This window comes from Amblyomma americanum, chromosome 2 (assembly GCF_052857255.1).
Source record: "Amblyomma americanum isolate KBUSLIRL-KWMA chromosome 2, ASM5285725v1, whole genome shotgun sequence".
NCBI classification, from domain to species: Eukaryota; Metazoa; Arthropoda; class Arachnida; order Ixodida; family Ixodidae; genus Amblyomma; species Amblyomma americanum.
Genome location: NC_135498.1, coordinates 132,521,603 through 132,530,667, shown reverse-complemented (window position 1 = coordinate 132,530,667; position 9,065 = coordinate 132,521,603). Strand labels below are relative to the sequence as shown.

General features: G+C 47.6%; 1 protein-coding gene across 3 annotated transcripts in view; it reads left to right on the top strand.

The window, feature by feature from the left end:
- The first annotated feature begins 4,950 nt into the window (after nt 1-4,950).
- The window catches only part of LOC144121811 (monocarboxylate transporter 12-like), a 51,669-nt gene continuing 47,554 nt past the window's right edge, over nt 4,951-9,065 (top strand). Inside the window, exons 1-2 of one of the 3 annotated variants that reach the window (XM_077655216.1) lie at nt 5,017-5,058; nt 8,879-8,934. The gene's annotated coding sequence lies outside the window, so the exon portion shown is untranslated. Of the gene's footprint in view, nt 5,059-6,463; nt 6,513-8,878; nt 8,935-9,065 lie in introns of those variants that run through there. The other 2 variants (XR_013312709.1, XM_077655215.1) reach the window with 2 other exon arrangements.

The following is a 9,065-nucleotide window of genomic DNA, read 5'->3' as shown; positions in this document are numbered from 1 at the left end:
ACAGCAGCAAATCTCGTGTAGGGATGTACGAATGAATTCCTGAGGTCTACGGAGCCCTCACTTGCACAAGCACGCCCGTTGCGAAACGTTTCCGCGGGGAATTCAAGAATAGATTGCGCGAGGCATTGCACTTTTCGGAGCAATGTGCGCCTTTCATGATGCTAATACATGGGAACCCACTATCACGATCAGAACTGCTGCTACTACGACGTCGTAGAGACAGGCCATACGGTGCTCAGCGCACACCCAGGACCATTTCCTCTAAGCCTACTGTTGTAAGAGCCTTCGAAAGGCCAACATAATTGTGAAATAAATATATCCCAAAATAAGTTTGGCCTTACTGAAAGAAAAAGGCCACAACTATTGGTCTTGAATGAACTCTGACCCGTGAGAGCTGCGGTGGCGTTACGTGGGTGAAATTTCTAATATCGTTCGTTCACTTGTTCCTCTTGGTCCCCGTGATACGTGACCTGGCTATGGAATCCTTTACGTTCCTCTCATCTATCATCGTTTATACGCTCTCCACATGGTGTGTCGGTGCGTATGCGTTATTTCCAATACCAGTTACAACATCATTAAACGGTTTGGTACCTTAACCTACTCTGCGCCCCTTTCTTTTAACATCACCTCTATCGTTCTCTTGTCCTCGAACTCACTGCACTGTCTTCTGTTAAAAATTCAGCAATAACTTATTTCTTCACTTAAAGTTTCTTCTTTAGTTAAAATAAATTAATAAATTTACAAAATAAGGTGGTGTTCACAGCACTACAAAGAACGAGATGTCTGCTGCTTGGTAGACACGACAGAAGCTGTCTGTACGTACCTCCCAAGTGCAGAGCCACCCAAGAGAAACCTGGGAAACATATCCACTCATGCTGAATGAGTGCAACAATTCATGGACGCCTTCGGGGAATGTGTCTCAGTTTGGTTACTACGACTGATCTTCAACCCATTATTCTGTGTGCACATCCAGAATCATTTTTAAAGCGGTGTGTGCGTAAGTCGGTTCAAGTGGGAGAGTCAACCGTACCATTAGCCATGTTTCCGCTTTTTTTCGACACCGAGTCAAGACTGCAGCTTTTCTGCGTTGAAAAAAGGAAAATGGGGAGAGGGGGGTAGCGAAGAAGCACTTCATGGTGCCTACTTTAGTGCCGCCTAGGTAAGGAAGGGAGGTAAAATACATGAGCTACTGGCAACTTGTTCGCGATCGACTGAGAAAAATGGACAGTGGCCTCCCGCGATGCGACCGTATCCTTCCTCAATGCTCAGTAATAATTTTCTCAGTGTTCTTGGTCAAAATACACTTGTTTAGGCTGCGATATGGAAGACTTACTTCGTCACAATGAGAACTGATGGGCGAGTTAGTTCCTCAATATGACGAAACAGCATAAGCGTCATGCATCGGCTGAAGGGCAAAGAAAAAGACATGTTGCAGCGATATTTTCGCGGGTTCTTTGCTCTTGTGCTATTGGGTTGTTTCACCTTCACGACTTTGATGGGAGCCTCCTTTTAGAGCTACTGAGAGTCGGCCTTCCCGATCTGGTGTGAAGACGCGTGTACGTATGGGCTACGGCCATTTTTCCAATTTTAACCAACTTTTGTCCTTCCCCCGAATTTTATTTAGGTCTCCCCTAGTTCATGAACGTGCCCGGCACCAGCCCAGCCCATTTTTGGGACCGCTGCTCTGATTTTGTGACCTGCATGGACACTTGTTTCAACCGAGGCCAGCGCCAGCCTCGCTAAGCCTACCTCCGCTGGCGATAGGCTCCCTTTCGCTGCCGGGCCAAGTTCTTCGCCAATCATGGACGTCGTCACCATAGGGGGAGAGGATCTAGCCCCTAAAGAATATTTACCCACGAATTGCGAATAGCACCTACGTAGCCCTCTGCTACGAACGTGGCTCCGCCGCTCCATTATCTTCGAAACGCACTCCCAAGCCACCGCTGACGGCGTCACCTTCCGCGGCCGCAAAGCATACCGTTTCCCAACAGCTATCTCCCACCTCGTCACGTAAGCTACCACGCCGCGCTCAGTCACTGCCACGTCACCCTCTTGAAAACTTTAAAATCAACAATCACTAGCCTTCGAGGGGGCCTCAATAAACGGGCCTGGGGCGAGAACGCTCTTCGCAGAGCAATCACTTCAAGCCTTGATTTGACGTTCTCCGGGTGAATTTCGTTCACAACACCCTCACCTTTAGCACCCCGAACCGGGACCGCGCCATTCCTTATGCGAAGCTCCAGGCAATTATCCTGGGCCCAAAAAGCTACCCAGGTGCCGCCTATTTGGCCCCATCAGGCGCATACGCCCGGGGTATCATTCACCACCAATACGTGGATGAGACGCAGGAGGCAATCGTCGAGTACTTGATACCCCCAAATTCAGAACACTGCATTCTCTACGCCAGCCGTTTAGGCAAGACCCAATTTGTTGTCGTAACATTCGCAGGGACCAAGTTCCCCCGACAAGTCTCCTACGCCGGCAGTGCTGTGCGCTACGATATATCCAAAAACAAAATGGAAGCCTGCCTTAACTTTCGCGAAACGAGACACCGAGAGGACGTTTGCCCGTCTCCCAAGCTCTTGAAGTGTCCTCACTGCTGAGCTCGTGGCCCTGACCAGGCCCATGAATGCACCCCCACTTGCTTGTTTGTTCTGGTCCCCAGTAGACTTGTTCCTCCAAGTGCAAACGCCGCTACAAAGTGCCTCCTGTCGTACTGTAACGCCAGCTACAAGCTGCGAACGAGAGAGTGCCTCCACCTACCATCGTTCACGATACCGGACCCGTCGCCAAGGGGCTGAGAAAACCTCTGCCAAAATGGATTCCGACCGCTCCTACTCGTCTTACCGGCGCTCCAACCGGAATCGCTCCTGGTCCTTCCCACCCCTGGACTCCAGATTGTCTCCTCACCGAGTGTCCTCCACGAAAAATTAGGTGAGCTGGGCAGTCGCGGCTTCTCAATCTCAGCAATCTTAGTCTCGCGATTCAGAGCTGGAAACCCTGCGCGACAAGATAATAGCCCTTAAAGCTAGCAACCATAGGCTACAACAAAAAACGCTTCTTTAAAGCGTCCACTCTTCGCAGCCCATCCACCATCTCAAACAAATCCTACTCTACCACTTCAACCTGTTCCCACCACCTCGCTTCAGGCGTCCACATCTACTCCCCCGCAACCCAAAGATACTACATCCAGTCTTCTCTCTAAGCGGACAGCTACCTCCCGCTCAGAACTGTACTCTAATTTTGCAGACGTCGAGGAATTTCAGCCTCTCTTAGAAGTCGAATTAGAGGCTAAAATTGATGCTAAACTCGAAGAGAAATTTGCTGAGTTTTCTCGACAAACCCAGCAGCAAATGCACCAGTTGCAACAACAAATATGGCAGAAAATGCTACAAATTAGCACCCTCGTGCTACAATTCCAAGCACGCGTCACAGGCCTTGCAGCTAGGGTAGATGCAACGCCCGCCTTCCCCACGACGCTAGTTAAACCATACGATCGCTTGCCGCCCGCTTTAGCTCCCAAACCCATCTTAGCTTCACCCACACTTAACCATGGCGCCCCGCCACCTAATTAACGTGTGGCAATGGAACTGGAAGCGGTTTCGCAGCAAGCGAGGCAACCAGTAGCAGTACGTCCAAAATTCGGAGATCACCCCTGATATCATCACCCTCCAGGAAACCCATGGCCCCAGTAAAACTACCCGGCAATAAACCATATTCCCCCCTTAGATGTCACCGCTCCCGACACCACTTTTTTGTTTCAACGCAACCTGCCGGTCGTCCAACGCTCCTCAGACGACGTTGGCGTAGAGAGCGTCTTGCTCGAACTCCTCTCGTAAAAAGGGCGACAAAAGCCTCTTGATTCCTAACCTTTTTAGCTCCCCAAAAGACAGAAGACGCGACTTCACCCCCCTTCTTTCCCGTGTCAACAAGTTTTCGCACCATTTAGGTCTCCTCATTGAAGGAGATTTCAATGCCCATCACCCCGCTGGGCTTTCCACGCCGCCAACCGAAAGCGTAACAATCCGTGGTTACAGGCACAGGAACTGGGCTTCACCTTTTTTACTGACCCTTACACTCCCACCCGTGTAGGGAAGAGCGTGTCTGTTGACACTTCACCTGATCTAACATTCTGCAAAAACGTGCGCTTCGATCGGGGGCTCAACACTAGAGATACTCTTGGCAGCGACAAATATATCCTCGCTACCACCGTCACCACGTCCCCGTAAGGTCGAAAAGGTCGCCCGACCCTAATGGCGGATTTGGAGAAGTTTCGTTCCCTACGTCCTCAGAACGCCCCTACCCGGATTAATAACCTGGGCGAGTGGATCTCCAATCTCCAGGCAGATGTCTCTGCTACTACTAAGGAATCACCTGCCATTGCTGATCAATCCAATACAGACAGCCGTCTCCTCCACCTATGGCAAGCCCGCGAAAGCACGCAAAACCGCTGGAAAACACAACGCCTATATGGAACACTTTAGCGTCGAATAACTATGATAGACAAAAAGATTGAGGTGCACACTCTCCCCTTGGCTGCCCAGCAATGAGGTCAAGTTTGTGACAACATGCGTGGCCACCTCGAGCTAACCCGCACCTGGCACCTCCTTCGATACCTTTTAGACCCCGGACGGTTGCAAAACATCCCAACGAGACAGCATTTCCTGCAGCGTCCAACAACACCCCGACTCTGACCAGAATCTTCTCAATGAACTTCGTGTTTGGTATCTCAATACTACTTCCCCGGACCCTCTACCCCCCCCCCCCCCCTACATGGGTGGCTACAACCCTGCCCTTGATGCGGACCCAACACCATCCGCTATGTTTTTCGACGAAAATAAAGTTTGCCTCCACCTCCTTAAAGTACTCCGGTTTTGGTCAAGGTGCCTTCTTGGATGTATCTTATCGCTCTTACCGGGGGTGCGACTCTGATTGTCGCCGGGATGCACTCACCTTCCTTCGGCTGAAGGAGGCAGCTTACGATAATACGGACAGTTGCTGTTCTCTTACGGGAGCGTTGTGGTGCACCGCCGATGTAGTCTTGGATTCGATTTGATCGTAAGTTTCATTTGTTCTTAGCATTGCTTTTTTAAATCACAATTGCCAGTAACCATGCGCCAACATTGTTTATTCGACCACGTTCAAAACGCCGCACGCTTTTGTAGAACCGTATCATCACCAAGTTTTTGCGTTATGGTAAGGTAAGCTGCATGCGTGCGTTCCCGCTAACGTGTCTGCAAATAGTGATAGTTGAGTCTGCTCATTGCTTGCTATTCATACAAAACTGAAGTGAGAGGGAGATGTTCGACTGCAGAAACGCGAGCCGTCGGCCCCAGCTATCATTCCTCGGCTTGCTACGGAGCTGCTTGCGGAGGGGGTGGGGGCGAGGGGGGGGGGCGGTGGCTGTAGGGTGATCCACATAGGTTTGTTCACTTCTAAGTTCATCTTTCTTTTCCTCAATACAGCGGTCGCGCCCTATGGCACACGATACTCCGCGGAGGAAATGTATGCCCTTTTCCCAACTCCGCGCATTACGCTACCACTGGCGTTGAGTATGGCTGACGCGTTCGCATGTGAGTGCATTAGATTGAGTGTCTGTATTATTATCAGCCTATATTCTCTCTGTAGTCTTTGTTTGTCATGGTGAATTCGAGTGAACAACCGATACCAACCTGCCTTCAGCCAGATCCACAGGAAGGAAGTGCTCAAACATTACAGTCGTGAAGACAATAAAGGGAATGGCTCGCCATGATGTTATATATCTATGCTACATGCCATTTTCTCAACTCCGCGCATTACGCTGCTACAGACGTTGAGTATGGCTGCCGCGTTCGCGACGATGGAGACAATAAACAGAGCTGCTGCCATCCCAAGAAATCTTGCTTGAAGGAGCATTATAGAGACGCCGAGGAGAAATTGCACTTCGCCTTCATCGATACGGTATCGTGCTCTAAGCACAAACATACCAATCTCACTGAAAACGGAGATTTTATAAGCAAAAAGACAATGAATAAATTACAGGTATCTTAACATCCCTGACTGATTTCCCAATCAAACTGCTTTCGTCGACCGGATTTTTTTGCGCGGAAACCATAGGCTTCGCTACACCGCCATTCGCTTGAAACCGTTGGTGAGCATTACTTTACAATAAAAATGTTGCGAATTCAATTCGGCTGGCAGGAAGATATTAAAATCCATTTTCACGGTAGTAAATTCATATTTCGCAGCCGCACGAACGTCAACATACCGAGGTAGATGCAAAGAATGAATTTTTATTGATAAAGTACTGTGTTCAGTAATCCTCTTATCTGTTTTTAAAAAGCGAATTGTTTAACAACATTAGCGAAGATACTGGTTTTCGTAAGGGTCTGTATCGGGAGCTCTTGTCGTGCGAGGCACTTCGCCCCCTACTGGCGCCATAGGATACCCTTGACACCGTCATCCATTATCTGCAGGCACTCAGAGAGCTGTCAACAACGGGAGGCCGCAGTCGGATGTGCGTGCTTGTGTGTGTATGTGTTTGGGGAAAGGGGGTGCTCTTTTGCCTTACGCGAATGTTGGCAGGGTTCTGCAACCGCGAATCTGCCCTATCACTGCAGAATCAAACCACTTCTTTCGTACTTTATGTGCTTAGAGGACGCCTTGAACGAAGCACGGATTGTTGATTTTTTAGTTTGTGATTTAAAACTGGCTTGTCGGTGGTAAGATCTAGCTTAGTGGCAATCGCAGTCCGAGTTCTCACTTGACCGGTCTAGAAATTTATCGCCTTTACTAATAATTGAAGCCAACATCTCTACTGCGCTTGGCTGCGACCAAGTGGCGCTTGCTGTAAGATTCAATAATAGAGCGCTGAAATTATGGAAACAAATATTTAGGGAACAGCGGAGATCTGGCCACCTGTTTCAGAGGAGCGGAAGTTACTGTTCTTGTTTGCCGCATAAAATGCGACATACACACAAGGGGAATTGGCTGCAACCAGGTGGAAGTAACATCTTTAGACCACTTGGCCCGAGACCATTTATTTGTTTGAGATGGTATTTATCCTAGTTATATATTGTTACATGCAAATGAACTGTGTACAAACCATTAGGAATGATTGCCAAATCAACACGATGCTTATTACTACACACCTTAGCAAGCAAGCACTATAAAAGTGCCAATGCAGAGCGCATCAATAATGCATCGTAATACGACGAGCCTAAGAAACCAAACACTAGAAAGAAGTCCATGCAGTATAGATCACAAAAATTGAGTGCCGCTCACGCTCGAACTGGCCCTACGCATAAGCTTCCTTTACATGAGCAATTAGACAACTATAGTGGTCTTCTGTATAAACAAGATTCGCAATTTCTGCCCATCATTCGTGCTTTCAGCAGGTAGCGTCCACTTAGAAAGAAAATGCCTTAGGGATCACCAATAGAAGGCTGTGCCGTGAGATACTGCAATGATTGTGGCAAAGATTGTGGTGTGAAATTGTGTTTTCTTTTTCAATATTCTTTGCATGATACCTCAGAAGTGTATTTGAACTTTATAATTAATGAAACAGGGCTCAATTGTTTCTGGAGCATCTCATGGCGGCAGTTAACAAAATATACAAAAATGCCCCCCTTTCTAAGCGTAATTTAACGGGTAATTCTCTAAGCGTGGCTTATAAAAAATGTATTTTTACACAACAGCAGAGTTTTACGTACTCCTTTGACTACGTAATCTCCAAGTAAAAAAAAAGAAAATGCAGTGAGCGGTACATGGTCGCAGGAAAGAGCATACAAATTAGATTCGTGCGTAACCATTTTCTCAGCACTGAAAGCAGGACCGCAGGGCAAAACAAAGAAGTAGGAAACGAAGAGCCAAATGAGCCTCATGCATTAAGCCCCACAAAAACGGATGAACGGGAAGAGTGGATAAGACAATGATGTTTGGTAAAACATGAGCTACGTTGACTTGTAGGAATGCATGCACTATTGGGTGTGTAGTGCGCAGAAAAACATGAAACAATAAACTATCATTCGGTAATACAGGTGCACAAAATCACAGCTGCCAGCGCTTACAGGCCAGACAAAGTACTCACAACTCATAGATTCAGAACACCAATAAATATAAAAGTACTTAAACTCCGTGAGAATGCTGGATATAAGTGTTGCACAATTATTACTTTGGAATACATAATAATTTTAGAGGCGAGAAAAAGACTACAGGTGGTCGCCCTGCCAAAACTCTAAAGCTTTAGGAGACAAAGCTCTGAGCATGGCGCTGAATAGTTGGCGCGCGGTGTAGACACTCACACGGACATCAAGGTACTTGGGTAGCCTCTATGTGCACACCATACCATTACATTCAGCAGGTCTTGATCACGCAAAGCACATCACAGACAGTAATTCTTAAAACAGTTAATCCGAGTTCCTGAGGCTGAATCTGAGTCTACCGATGAACGTTACATCATTAATATTTGATTGATCAGCGCTGAAAACGCAAAGACATCTGAACAAGCTAGCACTCTCAATTTTTGAAACATGATACAAAAATTACACAACAGTTTGCATAACACTTATGGAAAGTGGCTCCAAGTGTAGTGAGAAGAATAGCGGAGACAGTGAGCAACCTTGCTGTAGACAGGACTGAATGCAGACTAATTGGGAGGGACAGCCATTTACAATCAAGCGCTTGGGATTTTCTGTAACAGAGGCATATTCTAGTAGAAAGAACGGAACCACTACTTACGTGATTGAAAAGAAAAAAAGTATGAACGTCACACTAGATCAAATGCGTTTGCCAGGTCTATTTTACACCAGTGCTCATTGTTCATGAGCGTAACTGCAATACTAGAACACCGCGCGCTAGATGTAGATTTGACCGTGTTGACAGTCCCCTCAATCAACAGGTAACGGACTGGACTTCAGGAGAAGGCAAGCGCCGCAAGGGGTGGCAGAGAGATAGGTGAGATGATGAGATTAATAGTGTTGCGGGGATGGCGTCACAGCGGCTGGCAGTAGATACGGTTACCTGGAGATATATGGAAAGATAATTTGTCCAGCAGTGGGCGTAGTCAGCCTTTTAACAAGCTGTTG